The sequence below is a fragment of the Phoxinus phoxinus genome (genome assembly GCF_949152265.1).
Source record: "Phoxinus phoxinus genome assembly, chromosome: 10".
NCBI lineage: Eukaryota > Metazoa > Chordata > Actinopteri > Cypriniformes > Leuciscidae > Phoxinus > Phoxinus phoxinus.
In genome coordinates this window covers 6,371,321-6,389,555 of record NC_136885.1, presented here as the reverse complement: position 1 = coordinate 6,389,555, position 18,235 = coordinate 6,371,321, and the positions used below count along the sequence as shown (strand labels likewise).

The window sequence follows — 18,235 nt, the reverse complement described above, 5'->3', positions numbered from 1 at the left end:
AACATCATCAGAGAACAGAAGAGATGTCGCTGCAAGAGGAGGGGGGGACTTATTCTGATTAAAGATTATGACCCCATGAGTTTAATAAAGTAATAATGTGCACGGATACATAAATACTGCAATATTCACTAAAAAAATAAGAACTGTCGATTTTGATTTCATGGTGACTTTAAAAAAGAAACAGTTGAACTGCATGTGATCAGATCAAAATCTCAATATCAGAATGATTTCAAATCAGTTCTTTGAGTAGTAATGCCTTACATCTCCTACACACAATATATAAACAGCACAGGCACAGCCTTATATGTGAGAAAGATGATCTCTGGGTAAAGCTGGAGAGTAATGATTGGGTCTAGGCAGCTCCATTGTTACGCAAAGACGGAGCACAGGTTTGGAGAGAAGAAAATGTGTTGCATGTATTTTAAGGCCTCAGGCTGGGAAATTTTACCATGAAGGCAGGACAGCTTTAATGTTCAGTGTGTGTCACCACAGACACACCTACAGCCTGCAGAATCATGTTGCTTCACAAGAGAACATGATCCACACTGCTGTCTCATGCATCTGTCATCATTACTGTGTTTTAAAATGACATGCTCACATTTGCAGTTAAAGTTAGTGTACTAGTTAGTAAAGTTAGTCACACATTAGGTGGCCAGCTAAAACATATAATAGTTGCACTTTATTGTACAGTACATGTACTTACATTGTACTTACCTAAGAAAGTACTGGTAATATAAGGTAACTACATGGGCTAAGGTTAGGTTTAAGGTTAGTATGCTATCTACATGTAGTTATAACACAGTTATTATAATTACTATAATAAGTACATGTAATAAATAGTGCAACCTATATAAGTATTATATACTTTACATGTTGGTGCATCTTCATTACATTTAAAGTACTTGCATTTGATTTGGATTTGTAGTAACACTGACTTTAGTAGACCTTACCTCTTATAACCATAGCCCAACCCTAACCCTAAACCTCTAACCCATATAATCCTAACCCTACATTTACAACTAAACCTAACCGTACCTCAAACTCATTAGCAGTTTTTTTCATAGTTTGACTGGTCCTGCGACTTATAGTCAGGTGCGACTTATATATCAAAATTCATACTGACTGAGATGAACCAAGAGAAAACATTACCGTCTACAGCCGCGAGAGGGCGCTCTAGTTATCGGAGTTGTTCAGAAGCGACACCGAGGAAGAACTCAATGGATTCAGTGTTGAGGAATGAGATCGGGAGCTTGGTGAACTTGCTTACCGGTAACTTGCTGGACTCGCTGGCTTATGTTATTTAGCCTATTCAGCCTCCCAGGTATATGTTCTTTATGCTATTGTGTAGCTGAATAACTGTTAATGTGTTACGTTAACATACCGGACACCTATTCAGCCTGTTGTTCTGTGTGCTATTGTGTAGTTGAATAACTTGCCTTTCCAGATTAAATGTCTGTTCTTGGTCTTGGATTTTGTGAAATACATTTCTAAATAAATGCGACTTATACTCCGGCGCGACTTATAGTCTGGAAAATATGGTAGTTGCACAGTAAATCCATATTACATGCTAATAGATAGTAGTTAAGGCCACCAAATATGAGTGAGACTGCAATGTTACTGTAAAAATACACAAAATGCCATGTATAAGAATAAAAAAACACTGATTTTCTGGTAGTCTTTGATGTAGTCTTCCGAATACACCTCTATCTGGGAGCAAGTGCAAGAAGAAAACTGCTGTAAACTCAAATCATCTCAGCTACAGTTTCTCTAATGAGGATTGAGAAGAACGCTTCATGGCCTGAAGAGCCCAAACCTGGACCGGTGGACATCACTTCTCATGAGGCGCACAGGACCATCCATGTGTTGAATGTTGGGGATGACGGATCTTGCAAGGACTGAAAGACTGTTAGCTGTCATTTACCGCGATAGTGCCAATTAAGACAACATTCCTGTTCAAAAATTTAGTCCTACCCCTAAACCCAACCCTATCCATGAGTTATCCCTAAAATCAGAGGGAAAGGAGGGCGAATAACACTGATGTAGAAGCACCTCACCCTTGTTGTAAGCCTAAACTCGACATAAACCGTAACCTTGTCCCTCAAATCTGATTGAAGACACCAATGGTATCGTGCAATGTCCAATTTCAAAACAGGATCACAGGATTGTGAGTGTTTAAACTTTCGAATAATACCTAAAGTATTATTATTACTAAAAACATGTGCTAAAGGCAATACAACGTGTGGGAAGTGTCCAGCTACCGGGACACTGACAGTCAACAGGATACAGACACTGTATGAATCACGTATCAAACAATCCTGGAGAAAAGCGTGACCCAAAACATAAAGCAAACACCAAACACAGTACATCCCTGAATACATGAAGTTCAGTCGAAGCCCAACACTTCAGTCTTATTACGCTCCAGGGTTCAGTTTTGTGCAACGGGACCGTTGAATGCATAATACGATATAGGAGTGGAAGATGTTTGTTGGGCCACGAGTCACGACACGACTCTCCCATCTATTGTCGTGCATTGAGGGAACAGCTGATTCAGACGCATAACTTCTGTTTCTCCTGGGCGGAGTATGATGAGCATATTATGAAATAATATAACCATAGTGACTATCATGGGTGGAGGCAATAAACTTTGACCTCTAATGCAAGACTTCCCTTTGAGTGTTTGAAGAGTCTTACTGTAGGCGATGGTGTGTATTATGACCACCAGTACGGGGTCTTCAACAGACCTTTTCCCTTTGAGCACCATTCTTTACCTTGACGTGTATAACGTTACAGTGTAATGTTTAAACCAACGCCTTTGTGATCAAGCCTGTCCTCTGGAATGTGTGAGGGAGACAAGATAATTCACTATATTTTACCTATAAAATTTGAATGTACTCACTTATATTTTATGCAGTGATATGTATACCTCTAATGACTAATGCATTGTCTCCGTTTGCTGATGGCATATTGTACGAGTCAGGTGATCAGGTGACAGGACAACAGGGAACGCTGTCTCAGACCCAATTAACACATCTATATACTGCTAAATATATGCCATCTATATCAATATTGACACAATGGCCTTGGTCAGGAGAGACAGCTTTAACTCTGAAACGCCTGCTGTGTGAGACTTTTTATTGCACAAATTACTGACACTGAAAATAACGACTGTAAGCAAGGCACTTGAGCAGAGGGCAAGCATTATAAGGCAAGTGATAAACCGTTTACTGCTTTAATAAAAACCTTCAGAATTACATAATGAGATCTTCTAAAATAATATCTGATATCATGCAGGTGACACTTTACACTAAGTTTTCATTTGTTAACATTAGTTAGTAAGTACAGTAAAGAATGTATCGCTCATTGTTAGTTAATAGTAGTTAATGCGTTAACTAATGGAATGCTTATTGTAGTGTTTTATCAGGAATATCTTCTAATATAATCCTGTTTGCTCACAATATTGTGTTAAAAACTGGGGATTTTTTTATTTTTATGGTTGGTCTATTTTAATTCAAGAACCATTAAGTAATAAAACATCAAGATTACACTGCCAAAATAAATAAATACATAAAATCAATATCAGTATTTTGTCTTGTTTTCCAGTAAAATAAGATATATTTTTTTTATAAGACTTGAGTAAAATTGAAATGTTTTTTTTTTTTTACTGAAATTATAGTCAGTCATAATATCTTGCAGTTTCACTTCTAAAAAAACATCTATTTTTTAAATCCAAGATGAAAATACTGAATAAGAAGATGATCTTTTCTTCAATGACCATGACGTGCATCTCTAAATAAGCGTGTCTGAGATCATACCCTAATATACAACACAGAAAGGTCTCTTCCCACATGAGCCGGTGTATCAGAACGCTGTCCCTGTACCTTTCCTGCCGTCCAAGGATTTCAGCATTCCCTGATAATACAAGTCATCCGAGGGGATCCTCTCCCTCCTGTCCCCGTCCAGGCTGTCGGTCGAGTATTCCCTCCGTCTCTGTTGAGTACTCATCTCCTCTACGTCACAGTCCTGTCAGCCACAAATCTCTGCTCTCTACAAGCTTCCTCACTTTTACAAATGCAACGTTGCAGCAATGTTCCCGCTAAGACTTAAGGTTCCCGTTTAATTTCTGCTGTCCATTTTCCTATCTCCAGTAAATGATGTCAGTGGGCTACGGGTTCTGGGCCTGCTCTCGTGCCGTTCTGACTCCTGTGAGACATGGGTGGTTGCAGGGCACTTCGGGTTATGTTTGGCTCCGCCTAATCCCTGAATGGAGCCGAGGCAGGAAGAAGGGGTGGAATCAGGGAAAGTGAGTGGGAAGGTGTGTCTGTCCGCATGCCTCATAGAATCCCACACCCTTCTCCAAACACTCACACTAAAGCATCACAATCTATAAAGAGCAATGCAACAGGAAATGGAGAGTGTGACGAGTTGTGCAACTACCTTACACTGAGCACTATGAGTGTGTGGAGTCATTATAGGAACAGAAGTCACACACACACACACACACACACACACACACACACACACACACACACACACACACACACACGCACACACGCCTCTTTAATGATTAACCACTGTAACATACCTGTGCGGTTGGGCAAGTATGACTAACTAAGAGTGTGTGCTGCCAATAAGACAGGGTGAGGCTCTGGGATGGGCCGCTCACGTCTCCGCACGCTGGAGATTAACATTACTGAATCTAAACCAACCCCAGTGAAATACATAACCAGAGGCTGCAAAATCAACGGCTAGAAAGGAGAGGAAAATTCTTTAAAAGAATAATTTCTTGTTTGCACGTGTGTGTGTGTGTGTGTGTTTATGTGAACATGCTGACCTTGCAATGTGCATCACCAAAGAATGGGTTGATAAGTGTAGAGAGATAAAGATTTATGCAATAGGTGATGAGTGACAGTTTTGTCCATGTGGGAGAAGGTCTCAAAGATATAAACCAATAGATGAAGATGAGGACGGGGCGTTGATCACACGCTCATCATCTGAACAGACCCACACCATAAACTTTGAGAAGCTCTGAGATTTGATAACCTGTTGAGGCTCGCCGGTAAGTAGAACAGCCTGAACTTGACAGAGTTTGCAGGAGTGATTATTTTACGATATATATCTGGCATATTCTTTAGCTGATGAGGAAGCTGACGCCTTCATTACATAGACGTCTAAATGTCTGTTGATACAGAAAAAGGTATGAAGGTGTGGCATAAAAATCTATGACAGCATTCATAAAAATGTTTATGTCAATATGTAATATTTATTATATACCCATTAAATTGAACAAAAGTGTCTGTAAAGACATTTAAAATGTTACCAAATTAAAATTATTTTATGTTTTACTTTCTGAAAATCAATGAATCCTGGAAAAAAATGTTTTTCAACATTGATAATATTCAGAAATGTTTCTTGAGCAGCAAATAATGATTTCTGAAGTATCTTATGACGCTGAAGACTGGAGTAATGATGCTGAAAATTCATCATCACAGGATTAAATTACATTTTAAAATATATTACAATAGAAAACAATTATTTTGAATTGTAATAATATTTCACAATATTACTGTATTTTGATCAAATAAATGCAAAGTTGGTGAGCAGAAGACACTTCAAAATCAAAACTTCATTTAAATTTAATTTGACTTTTGGCATTTTTGTCATTAAAAAATTATCAATTTATTATAGATCCATAATCCACACAAAAAAATAATGTCAAGAGCTGGATAAAAACTGAGATCTGATTGGCTGGCTTAACAGTCAGCACTTCTGAAGAAGCATAGCCACAAGATACGAGTTAAAATACATGATGTTATACAAATACAACTTTTGAAGATTTTCAAGAGCTTTGTTTGAGACATGTGATTTTCAAAACTTGATATCCTTGAGCACACGTATATTCAGTGTTTCAGATTAACTATGCTTGGTTCTTGGCCAAAGCTACATCAGTAGACTTTCTTTTTCCAATAGTCAAGTCTACACAAGACCGAACCTTCACACAAGCAGGGAGAAGCAGAAAACATGACTTTTTTGAATCAATATCAAGTATTCATCTTTTAACCTCACATAAACCTCAGATCTTTCTATGAACCACATGCACACATGCAAAACTTCTCTGGATCTGGGGTTAGATGAGAAGATGCGGGCAAGAGTCAATGTGACCCAGTCAGAAGACATTTTGTTAGTCAATGGTACAGTAGAACTGACAAGCATTTTCTGGTGCCGTGACCCGGATCTTAGATCTCAGAATATTCCCAGAATAGCATTGCCCAGGTGATAAGGGTTAAAGATCAGATATTTAAAGAGGTCTGCAGTGCATATCATACTATCACACTGTATACACAGTAGTGTGCAACAATATCTATACTGTAAAAAAATATATTTTTGCAAGTTGCAATTAAGACAAAAAAATATTGGAGTACATTTTTACAAGAAAACACAATTTTAGTCTTGCTACTTCAAAATGTCACATTTAATTTCAATGTTGCTTGCCATTTCTTCGTAATGGTTTGTGAAATTTCCCAGCAATTTCTGAGTGAAAAGTTTTTTAAAGTAAATACTACACCATTTTTTTTTTCAGAACATATATTTTGTATATATAAATGTAAATAATAAAAAGTGTCAATCAAGTAGAAAATTACGGTGCACTCTGAAAACTTACAGACAGGTGCTTTCAGTGTATATTAAACGAATGTAAATATTTAGATGAACAATTTTAAAATGCACTGTGTGATATTTAAAGGGTTTATATATATTTTATATATATCTTATCAATTAAAATCGTTTTTCATTGCCAATGTGTAAACAACTTGTAACAAAAATACAAAACCTTCCCTGACTTCCTATAAGCTGAAAGCCTATAAAAACATTTTTATGTAAAGTTTTTGCCAGGAAAATCAAAAGGGCGTAACGGTATCACTGCAAAGGGATTTCCAACTTCTTTTTACTTGTAAGCAAAATTTTAATAAGAACTTCGCTGTGAGTATATCGGGCCTTGAATTACATTCAGTCTCTTGTACGTTACGTGTGAACGAGTGAAAGCACAATATGTTGCTGCAGCAGTTCACATAACGGCCACCGGTGTCGCTAATAACAAAGGTTTCTGTATTCTACATATAGCACATTTAAGAAATCAAAATCCATTTCAGTAGAGGCATAGTTGAGTGTGTATAAAAGCAAAAAGTCAGACTTAAAGCTGTCTTTAAAGGTAATGAGATTGATGCTATAATAACGGTAACTCCTCACATTCCTGTGTTAGGTGTAACCAAACCACATTAGCTGTGAAAGTGCGTCCTAATCGCATCCACAAGTCTTTCCCTCCCGATCCGTCTCTCGTCCTCCTGCGTGTGAGAGCGTGTACAGGGACGTCCGTCACGCCCAGAGAGAGAGGAATGTGGGATCCGCACATCTGCTTTGATTTCACCTGAATCCCGAACACACCCTGTCCTTCCCAACGAGAACAAAATGGACACCTGGATCTTTTTTTTGCCTCTCCATTAGATGCTTTTACTTTTCCTTCACAAGAGTTGTCGTCGGTTTACTAAAAGTCGTCATTATGTGGCTTTCCATTTGCTCATAATTCCCAGAGCTAAGGAGCATTAATGTCTGTGCTTATATAAATCCTGGAATCAAGTTCTGATGTGATGGTCAAAACTGGATTTGGGGAAATCTCTGCTTAGCTGGAGATTCAAAACAGAACATCAACAGCAGCTGAGGCCTAAAATAACCTATTAGACCTTCTGCACTAGCTTCAGTCTAGAGAGTGGAAAACAGACGGACATGCCAAGCTCACTCACAGGCCTCTCTTCAAAACGAGGACAGGAAAAGCGTAATATAAGACGCATATCAAAGTCCTCATGAAATCAAAATTCAATTTACTTTCTAAATGCAGATTCCTGGTCTTACTGGTGAGCAATTTAAGTTATTTCAACTTTGAAATAATTTCAAATTCTGTTATTTCAAATAATAATACAACTTTTTTTTTCATAATCTTTAATCATTGTGTAAAAACTTTCCTCTGAATGAATTTCCTCTGAGTCAATCTGATGGGTTACATTTTTGCACTGTGAAGAGTTTGAGTTTGAGAAATTGCACAAAATGAAGTGATTTTTGCTCGTGTTTTTCATGAAGTATAAAAATCAGTGTCTGGGAAAATTTCTGTAAAAAAGAAGAAGAAATGAATTACTTTAACCTCGACGGGTTGAACAATACAAGGATGTCGTGATCCCGGTGTTGTGCCTGTTTTGTATGGACTTTTATTTTGAAATGTTTTTATATCACTTTTTGTTTCTGTGGTTACTCATGTGTCCTGTGGCCATGTTTGTAGTTTTCCCTGATGACTAGTCTCCCCCAGGTGTGTCTTATTACTTGCTAAGCTTGTTTGCCCTTGTTTTCCATGTTCTTTGTTTAGTGTTTAGTGTTGCCAATTCATGGTTGTATTGTGTGTATCTTTAACCCTCTCATGACTGGATCTTCCTCTTTTCCTATCTTTTACAGATAGACATGAAACTGTTCTTTAAAATAAACAATACAGTTGCAGTTAAATTATTATTGAACTGACAAAAGTGTGTAAAAGGAGAAGGTTACGTTAAAATCATACATTTTAACATTACATTTTGATGTTAAATACAATATTGTTTAATATAGAATTGTGCTATAGTCTATCCAGTATTTAAAATATAAAAAAATAGGAGTAATCCTTTATTTTACTTTACAAGGGAAAATGAATTAGATTACTTAGTAGTTAATTACACCCAAGACTGAGATATATATATATATATATATATATATATATATATGTGTGTATGTGTGTGTGTGTGTGTGTGTGTGTGTTTGTATACAGTACTGTATATATGCACGCGGAACACACTATAGAAGTAAAAATGGGTTGTGATCATGTTTTCAAATTGACTTAATTAAATAAATGTCTCCCTCTTCTGGCCAATAATTAGGACATAATCATAAAACTGTGAACAGCTGAGAGAAGTGTCATCTTTAAAAGGTAAACATGACGCACACGCCTTGTCAATGACCTGAATGAGATCAGCTGAAAACTATAGACTTCTGCTTTTGACAGCATTGCCTTAGTGACATAATAACAACTTGCTTTCATCCGTGATGCTGATGGTGCAGAAATGCAGACATCTGAGAAGAGTTGAGCAAACACACAGTAGCCATGGCAGCGGATCAGAACAACACACTCTTACTCATGTCTCTATTTATAGTCGGATCGCAGAGGAAGGGCTGACTGCATAGGATTACTTCACAAAACCAGAATAAACACGAAAAGACGAGAGGAATACATTCTGCTATTACTCTTTCTAAATCCCCCTGCGATCACACACCAGCAGCTTACAACTAAATCTAAACTTGTTACTGAGCAACAGATGAAAATGGAGGGAATTCTCTCTGTAAAATCCCGGTTTTTATGACCTTTTCCATTTTACTAAATGCCAGTTGATTATTGTTGCTAATAAAATGTGCATTTGAGGGAGAGAATAAATGCCAGAAGGACATTTCAGTATCAGCTTCAGGAAAAGTGAAGGAAACGAAACTCATCAGCGATGTGAAGATAAGTGTATCAGAGAATATGTCTCATGATAGGCCACACATCCACAGACTTCTCGGCTAAACCCCAGATTTTCACTAAACTCAAAACAAATCCGTCCTCTGTTTGTCCTGACAAGTCTTAAAGTCAATTTTGATGAGGCTTTTGTCCTGTTTAGGTATCACACATTCAGTGACAAAGTTATAACAATGAAGTATTCCACTGATACTGAACACTAGATGGCGACAAAACACGGTATTCACAAGAGGAAAACACACTCATTGTGCATGTAAAGGGGGTGTAGTATTTCAGCAATACCTTTTTGTGCAATACCACGCATAGCGTATACTTCCTGACAGACATCACTGAAAAAGGCTTGACTGTGACCGCAAAACTCAACCAAATGAGCCGCCATTTGTTTCTATCCGCCATCAGAAACACTCTCCGCTTGATAAATCAATCATTTTGCATGTTCAGTTTGGCTGACATCCGATTGGCTGCCGTGTCTTTTAAGGGCGGGGTTATGGATCACTTTGATTGAATGGATGGGAGTGGCTAAGCCGGAGTTTATCAAAATGGCAAAAATAGTTGTATAAAACTATGTATACTAAAACTAAAAATAGTTTATAACAGCAAATAGATGATCTTTACACTCTTTATTGGTTTCTATGGTTCCATGAAGAATCTTCAACATCCATGGGACCTTTCGATTACACAAAAGGTTCTTAGCGGAAAACGTTTAAAAATGTTATTTATACTATACGGAAAAATATATATTTATTTTAAGAACTATTTAGCTACTGAAAGCTTCTTTGGGGAACCACATATAGTTTTTCTATGAAATCACTGCAAAACAATAATAAATAATAAAAAAACTCATGCATTTAAAATTCACAAGTGTATTTGCAATACAATATAAGCTTTCTGCTTACTCAATGCATTGTAGTACACTATACAAAAAAGTGGTTCTTCAGCGGTTCTTCAGGGGTTCTTTGCAGTTCTTATGGTGCTATATAGCACCACTGCCATTTTAAAAACCTGTTAAGCCCATTTTGGTTCTTCAGCGGTTCTTCGGCAGTTCTTTGGGGTGGTTTAGGTGCTCTTATGGTTCTACATAGCACCATTTGACAAAGGTGAGGTGCTATATGGCACTTAAAGTGGTTACCCTATGATTACAAGCCAATAAACCACTTTTAGTGCTATTTAGCACCATTTTTGTTTAGAGTGTATAAGTTGTATTTTTGGACATTTTCAAACTCGACAAGTGGCAATTAGTTATTTTAGAAATAAGTTATTATGCATTTTTATTTGAATTATGTACCAAATATATTATAAATAGTGCAGTAAGATATGCTATGTGCATATACTGTACATATACCAATATGTTATTCTGAACATAACTCACCTTTATTTAAGTGAAAATAATACTTATTAATCAGGTCATAAAAGCTCTTTATAGAATAATTTCACGAGAATTAGATGACATGTATCATCTTGTACAGGTAAAATAAAGTGTTTTTCCACATGTACTGAGAGAACAAACTATCATATTGCATAACAAACTGGCACCAGACTGCCAAAGTGAAGGGATTTAAGTGATTTATAATCTCATCAGCAGGATTGAGATAATTAAACCAGCCAGACATTACATAACAGTCGATGGTGTGAATCCTGAGAGAGTCACTTACCAACACAACACATCCTGCTGTACAAGGAGTGAACTTGTTCTCCGTAACTTCTCTTGTAAATCAGTCCATCACTGCAACAGCTAAAGTGTAAAACATCCCGAGACGTCGCCGGGTCTCCCGCGGTCATTCTTAATGATTTCCCACGCTTCCCACGACCTCAGTCACGGGCAATAATGAAGCCTAAAGGCCTCCGTTACCCAATGGCATCGCTGCCTGGCTCATCTATCTTCAAATAAAGCCTAGCAGACTAACAGAAATGCCATGAAACTTAAAAAGTGTAAAGTGTGACAAGTGTAAGAGTAAAAGTGAGCTGAATGATAGCGTTGTCTTCTGTAGAGCTGCTTTATAGCTCAATTGAAGTTGTTTCATAATCGAACTTTGTAACAATGACACTGAACTACATTGATCTGAATAATGGCAACTGTCACTGTAAACCTGAATAAGTTAGCAGAACTCAAAACATTTAAAACAATCAATTGCCTCAAATTTTTTTACATTCTGAAATTCAAAGTTTAAGTAAGCAGAACTAACACATTTTTATTTTGTACTTAAACATTTCAAGTTAAGAACAATTAAAATGTTTGAGTACACTCATTTATACAATTAACTTAAAACTTTCATGTAATCTCAATGTGAACAATTTTATTAGTATAAACTTAGTTAACTTTAACAAGCTAATCTGCTAACATATTAGCAATAGTAAGAAGCACTTTCTGTATTAGCGCATCAATATAAAGGTATTATTTGCTCTTAAATCAATCTCATGCACCACTTGTCACCATGATGGTAACTCTCCTAAAACCAACATTAACAGAAATTCTTCTAAATTAGCATAACAAAACATTAAACTACTAAATCTCCCACTTAACATTATCTGGCACAAAAAACACACACATTATATTACACTTAATTTTAGCATTTAATCTCCCTTTCGAGTGCCATCGGCAAAGCATGCTGGGAAATAGACATCCCAGCCGTTTCAGTTAAACTTAAGTTCGTCGAAATTAAAAGAAATAACTTCATAAAACTCAATGAAACAGTTCAGTTTACTTAAAATATATCAGTTCTGTGAACTTGAAAGAAAAAGAAAGTGATAAATACTCATAAAAGTTAATTTGACTGAACTAATTAGTTTATTTTAACTAAGTTTCTCCTACTCCAACCAATTAAGTATTTTGAGTGTTAGGGTTTGTAGAGCTACTTTGTACTTTTTTTTTTCTTTTTTTTTGGTACTTAACTTCTATATTGTTTACAGTGAAATATTTGTGTGTCCTTATAATGTTCATGTGATTTTTGTAAACTGCACTTCAAAGTGAAACGTCATTACGCTGGAATGACAATAACCGCTAATCTAATCTTTATCTTTATCGCATCTGAAATTACAGCTAAAGCCATTTTTGACTTGTGTATAACCATGAAGCTGTATTGTAAAAAGCGCTATATAAATAAATATGACTTGACTCTATTATATTTACATAATGATTATTTGATTCACAATCACTAATGAATTAGTAACGGGCTTGCTAGACGATCACCTGATTAACATCATAGCTTTTATGACAGATGGAATACATTATTAAAATGAACGAATGCATCAAAGAGAGCAGGAGAGTTTGGAAGAGAGGAATTGTTATTAAGGTTGAGACCCAGTTAAGATGTACCACAGTGTGTTATGAAATCTGAGTTACGAGTGAAGGGCTAAAAGTAACGGCCAAACGAAAGCAAAAGCATCCCTCTGGTCCATAAAAGATCATAAATCAGGAGTACAGCACAGCGGGTCCTTCACGGGTCCTGAGCCCAGCACAATACATGTCATGCAAACATATGTGCTGTTTACATCCCGGGTCTGGAACTTTCCATTATGCCAGTTATCCGTTCTGACGGGACCATTTTTCACAAGACATCTGGGAGCTCTCCTATAGTATTATGCATTTGACTTGGAAATATATACAGAAATGTTTCTGATGTACTTTTTATTATTCACTGCACATGGAAAATCTGAGCCTCTGGACTTCCATTTGTTATTCAAAGTTTTGATGTAATTTGCCATTCAAAGTTGTGAATTACAGAGATACTACAGCCTTGCAGAAGTGTGTTCCCCGATTCTTTCACTGAATATGAGCAGATTTATTCCATCAATGCAGGATTTATCGAGTCAATATCTCCTTGCTGTTACTTTCACAGTCTCGGTTTACAGTGCTTACATATTTTCATGTTCTTTAATGTATATTTACTGTTTTTTTATTACCAGTCAATTAAACAACAGATAAAATAATTAATACTACAGAATACTTAAGAACTTTGCCTTTGATTTACCATTTTTTTTATTTTCTGACATAATTTATTTTTGTTGTTGAAATATTAATTCATCTTATTATAAATGAGTAAATAAATAAATGTAGATAGATGGATAGATAGATAGATAGATGGATGGATGGATGGATGGATGGATGGATGGATGGATGGATGGATGGATGGATGGATGGATGGATGGATGGATGGATGGATGGATGGATGGATGGATGGATGGATGAATAGTTGAACTGCATTTTTTTTATGAAATTCTTTATTTATTTTGTATTGGCACCTACATTATTACTGCACATTATTATTATATAAAGAATAACAACATATAGAAGATATATATAGAAAAAAAAACCTAAATTTTAATTTTATCCAATTCTATATTTATTTTGTACTGGCATCTAAAATATTAATGCAAATACATATATAAATAAATAAAATAAAGTGTTATTTTATGCAATCCTTTATTTATTTTGTACTGGCCCCTGCATCATTACTGCATCTGTTTGTTTGTTTGTTTGTTTGTTTGCATATTTCTCCTCTGACAGGTCTGGTTAATAGCAATAATAGAAGTATAAATGCATAAAGGGTTAAGCTCACAGAGAACAGGTTGGGATGAGGTCAGACCCTCTCATACACACAAACACACCCTTCCCCAGAATGCACCAGAATCACATAACACGTCACTTTATTCTCTCCTTACAGAATGCACAATGGACACCGGATGAACAAAGAAATAAAGTAATAATCTGTAATAAGATCTGTGCTATTCTGCTCAGATGAGGTTTTGATGATCAAACAAACAAGATCCTGAAGGAGGAGGGGAGGAACAGTGTCAGTGACTGAACACCAGCCAACCGAGAGCAGAGGTCATCTCCGTCACAACAACACATGGATCACTCGGGAAAACAGATCCTTGTTTACAGACACTGGGACTCAAATAGCTGAGTCTCCTCCATGCCCTGATAACAAACAAGTGTCCAACTCTTTGCCTATACTTTAATAAGTGTGCTATTTCAGTATTTTCCAACATAGATCTTAAACGCAACAACTTTGGACCGGTTTCTTTATAAACTTGTCTAACATGTGTCTAAATGTCTGTCAACTGGGACCGATCAGTGCAATCTTCAACTGTACACTCCTCTCGCTTTTACAGTCTGTAAGATAATATACATGGCCCTGATCAGACATGTTTGAGAGGCGAGTTATGAAGGTGTGAAAGAAAGCATGACCTTTCTAAATACTTCCCAAGTCATCTTTCTCCAAGAGACATCAACATTTGAGAGGTCATGAGATTTAAGACCTGTGTGAAGGTCAGCCCAACATCTACGTTAGATTGAAACTACAGAGGACACATGCGTATTTTTTATTTTTATAGATTTTAATAATATTTGTAGAGGACTTTTCTTATATTTATTCCTATTTTCTTGCAGAAATAAACTTTTTAGACCAGCAATCACTTCTTCATGTAGTAATGTATTATTGTGGGGAAATTAGGTCAATATGATGAGGCCAGTTGTTGGTACAAAGAATAGATAAAAATAGAAAGTATATTTATTATGATTGCCAAAATCCTCAACCTCATTTCCTTTACCTATATATCATTACCACATCATATATTTAATACATGGGATTTTTTTTAGTTTGCTTTAAAATGCATGTGCACCATCTAGACATTATGCTCTTTCAGGTTTGGCACATTATTTTGAAAATACATCAGGTTAAAAATAAATAAATAAATAAATAAATATGTATGTATATAGGGTTACGGTAATGAGTGAAAATTATTGAAAATAAAATAAAAATTAACTAAGTAACTGTGCATGACTGTTAATAATCAGTTTTTAAAAACCTGAAAAAGGTTTGGCACATTATTTTGAAAATATATCAGGTCAAAAAAATCTAAACAAATAAATAAATAAATATTTATATAGGGTTACGGTAATGAGTGAAAATTATTGAAAATAAAATAAAAATTAACTAAGTAACTGTGCATGACAGTTAATAATCAGTTTTTAAAAACCTGAAAATGTATGAAAAGTTTTGAAAAATGTTTTAAAAAAAGGTAAATACATAAAATGAATGTTTTGAAGTTATTGCTCATATGCTCTACAGACCTTATTTTTAATGCATAAAAAGGAAATCTTTGAAACCAACATTTTGTGAGATTCTCCTTTAAACAAAAAATGCATGACTATCCATACGATGCGCTGCAAGCTTTTGACAAAGCAAAATTAATCCAATAACCACTCCCCTTTCTCATGATCTGACGCCCTCTATTACTGGGATTAAAGGGTTAATCTTACAGTCCACAATGCCCTGGCAGAGCAAGAGAAGAAGAGACCGGATAAAACACGCTTAAGACTCGAGAACAACCCTTCTCATTTAAATCTCTTACCTTCGCCTCTGTTTTGCCTCAAACGCCAGACTGCAAAGACAGAGACGATGTGCAGGAAAAGCACCAGTGTGGGGAGAGCGGACTCTGAGGGGCTCAGTGGCATTAGAGCTGGGATAAACCTGGACGAGGCCGGCAGCGGGAACAGGTGGAGGAAACGGGGCGACGTGGGGTGTGTTCCCGAGTTAGGGCTGAGGCCAGACATTTAAAAAAAGACACCAGTCTCTCAGCCAAACGTGGAGTCAAAGGGGATCGAGTTAGTCATTTCTCCTTCCTTCCTTCCTTCTGAAGGGAGTTTCCTCTACTATATTATCTTGTCTATCCTTTCTCACAGCCCTTCCCATGTCATCTCTAATGCTGGAAACACACAGATGAAACTTCACTGCGCACACATTCACAATGTGCTTCATTCACTAGGGATGTCTTTCAACTCCAAAAGTGTGAACCGGTTTGAAAATCAAACCAAACTAGAGTTTATGTTAGACTGAAAAGTTGGTAAACCAGTTTTGTTTGAACATTTAATGCGACACCAGGCTTTGCAGAACCTGTTGAGTTTGAAATCAGAAGACACATCCAGACTCTCAGGACAAACTAGTTAAAGAATGTCATCAACCCAAAGGCAATGAGGAAAGTATGCAGTCGTTTCGCATTTTAAAACAACTAACCAACTGGCAAATTTAAAAGCACAAATATTCAGAACTAATCAGGTTCAGTCTAAATTAAAAGTCAAAATCCAAACGGACTCTATTTACTTTCTTAAAGGGATAGTTCAGCCAAAAATGAATGTCATTAATGTCGTTCCAAACCCGTAAGACTTTCGTTCATCTTCAGAACACAAATGAATATATTTTTTATGAAATCTGAGAGATTTCCGTCCCTCAATTGACAGCTAAACAACTACCACTTCACGCTTCAAAAAGTTAATAAAGAGATAGTAAAACTAATCCATATGAATTGACCCTTCGCAGGGAGTTTGACTGACAGGTGATCTGACCAATCATATGTCACCATCCGCCATTTTGTCCGACAAAGCAGTCAGGAGAGTTAGTAGATTAACATGGGAGGATTTGAACTTGAGAAACGGAGTGTACTGACGTCTTTCCGCGGTTAAAACAACATTCCTTCTGATGTTCATTCATGTTTATTTGATGCTAATGAACTAGAAGGAAGAGATGATCGGTTCACGAGCAGCTTTAACTGAGGCGACACATTTAAAAGTGAAGTTGCAGCCCTCAACTGATGTTGATGTTGTCATGTTGATCTGTCAGACACATTAAAGAGCCACAAAAACGGTATTTATTGTTTAAATTTATTTAAAAAAATGACCAAATTTGAAAGGTGAGACTTTGTTTAATACGTTTATTATCAAAAGTAACCGAAAAGTAATCTGGTCTGTCCTGTCTGTCGGCGTGTTGTCAGTGTCCTCTCTGCTCAGAACATGATGGGGCGTAGCTTGTCGGACATAGCAACAGTAACTAAGGGGGACGGGTCTTTGTGAACGGTCAATTGAGCGGTTTACTGGTAGTCCAAATATTTTGAAGAGATTCGATCGCTTTATATGATGAACAGATTTAATTGAATCTTTTAGTCACATATAAAGATGAATGAAAGTCGTACGGGTTTGGAACGACATAAGGGTGAGTAATTAATGACAGAATTAAAGGAACCCTAATGTAAGAAATGCATTTCAATGAATCATAAAATGGCGCTGATATGTCAGTAGACATTAAGAAATCATGTTCATTTCAAACACTTACATCACTGACAACAGTAGTCCGGCCAGGATATTGTCATTTAAAAGTGAAGTTGCAGCCCTCAACTGATGTTGTCATGTTGTGTTTTGGCCTGATGCGCCACCCTCCACCTATCTACCAATCACGAAGTCAGTAGTGTTTTGGCATCCGGGTTGCCAGCTCTGCTCTAGTCTTGCCATTGGAAGCTCCTTGTAGCAGCCGACGTTCCTGCTGGATCCTGCAGCCTATCTGGCAACCTCGAGTTAGGGGAGGGGATACACCGCTCTACAGTCATTTGAAAGTGATTGCAGTACCAGTTTTAGCCACAATCTTACATACGGTTCCTTTGAATTAATCAAATAAAATGAAATACATTTTTGGCTGAACTATTCCTTTAACGCATGTTTCTGGTCTTATTTTGAACAATTCATCAGTGAATGCGATTCAAAAGTCACTTCTGTAATCCAGCGTACTCCACCTCTTAAACAGCTGAGCCTTTTTGTTGACATCAACAATTATTTATTTTTCACCCCCCTCTAGCCATTTGGATCCATTCTGGTATGTAACGCCC

At 36.6% G+C, this 18,235-nt stretch overlaps 1 protein-coding gene across 1 annotated transcript in view; it reads right to left on the bottom strand.

Moving 5' to 3' along the window:
• Positions 1-18,235, bottom strand: part of LOC307005103 (plectin-like) — a 107,591-nt gene that overhangs the window by 75,617 nt on the left and 13,739 nt on the right.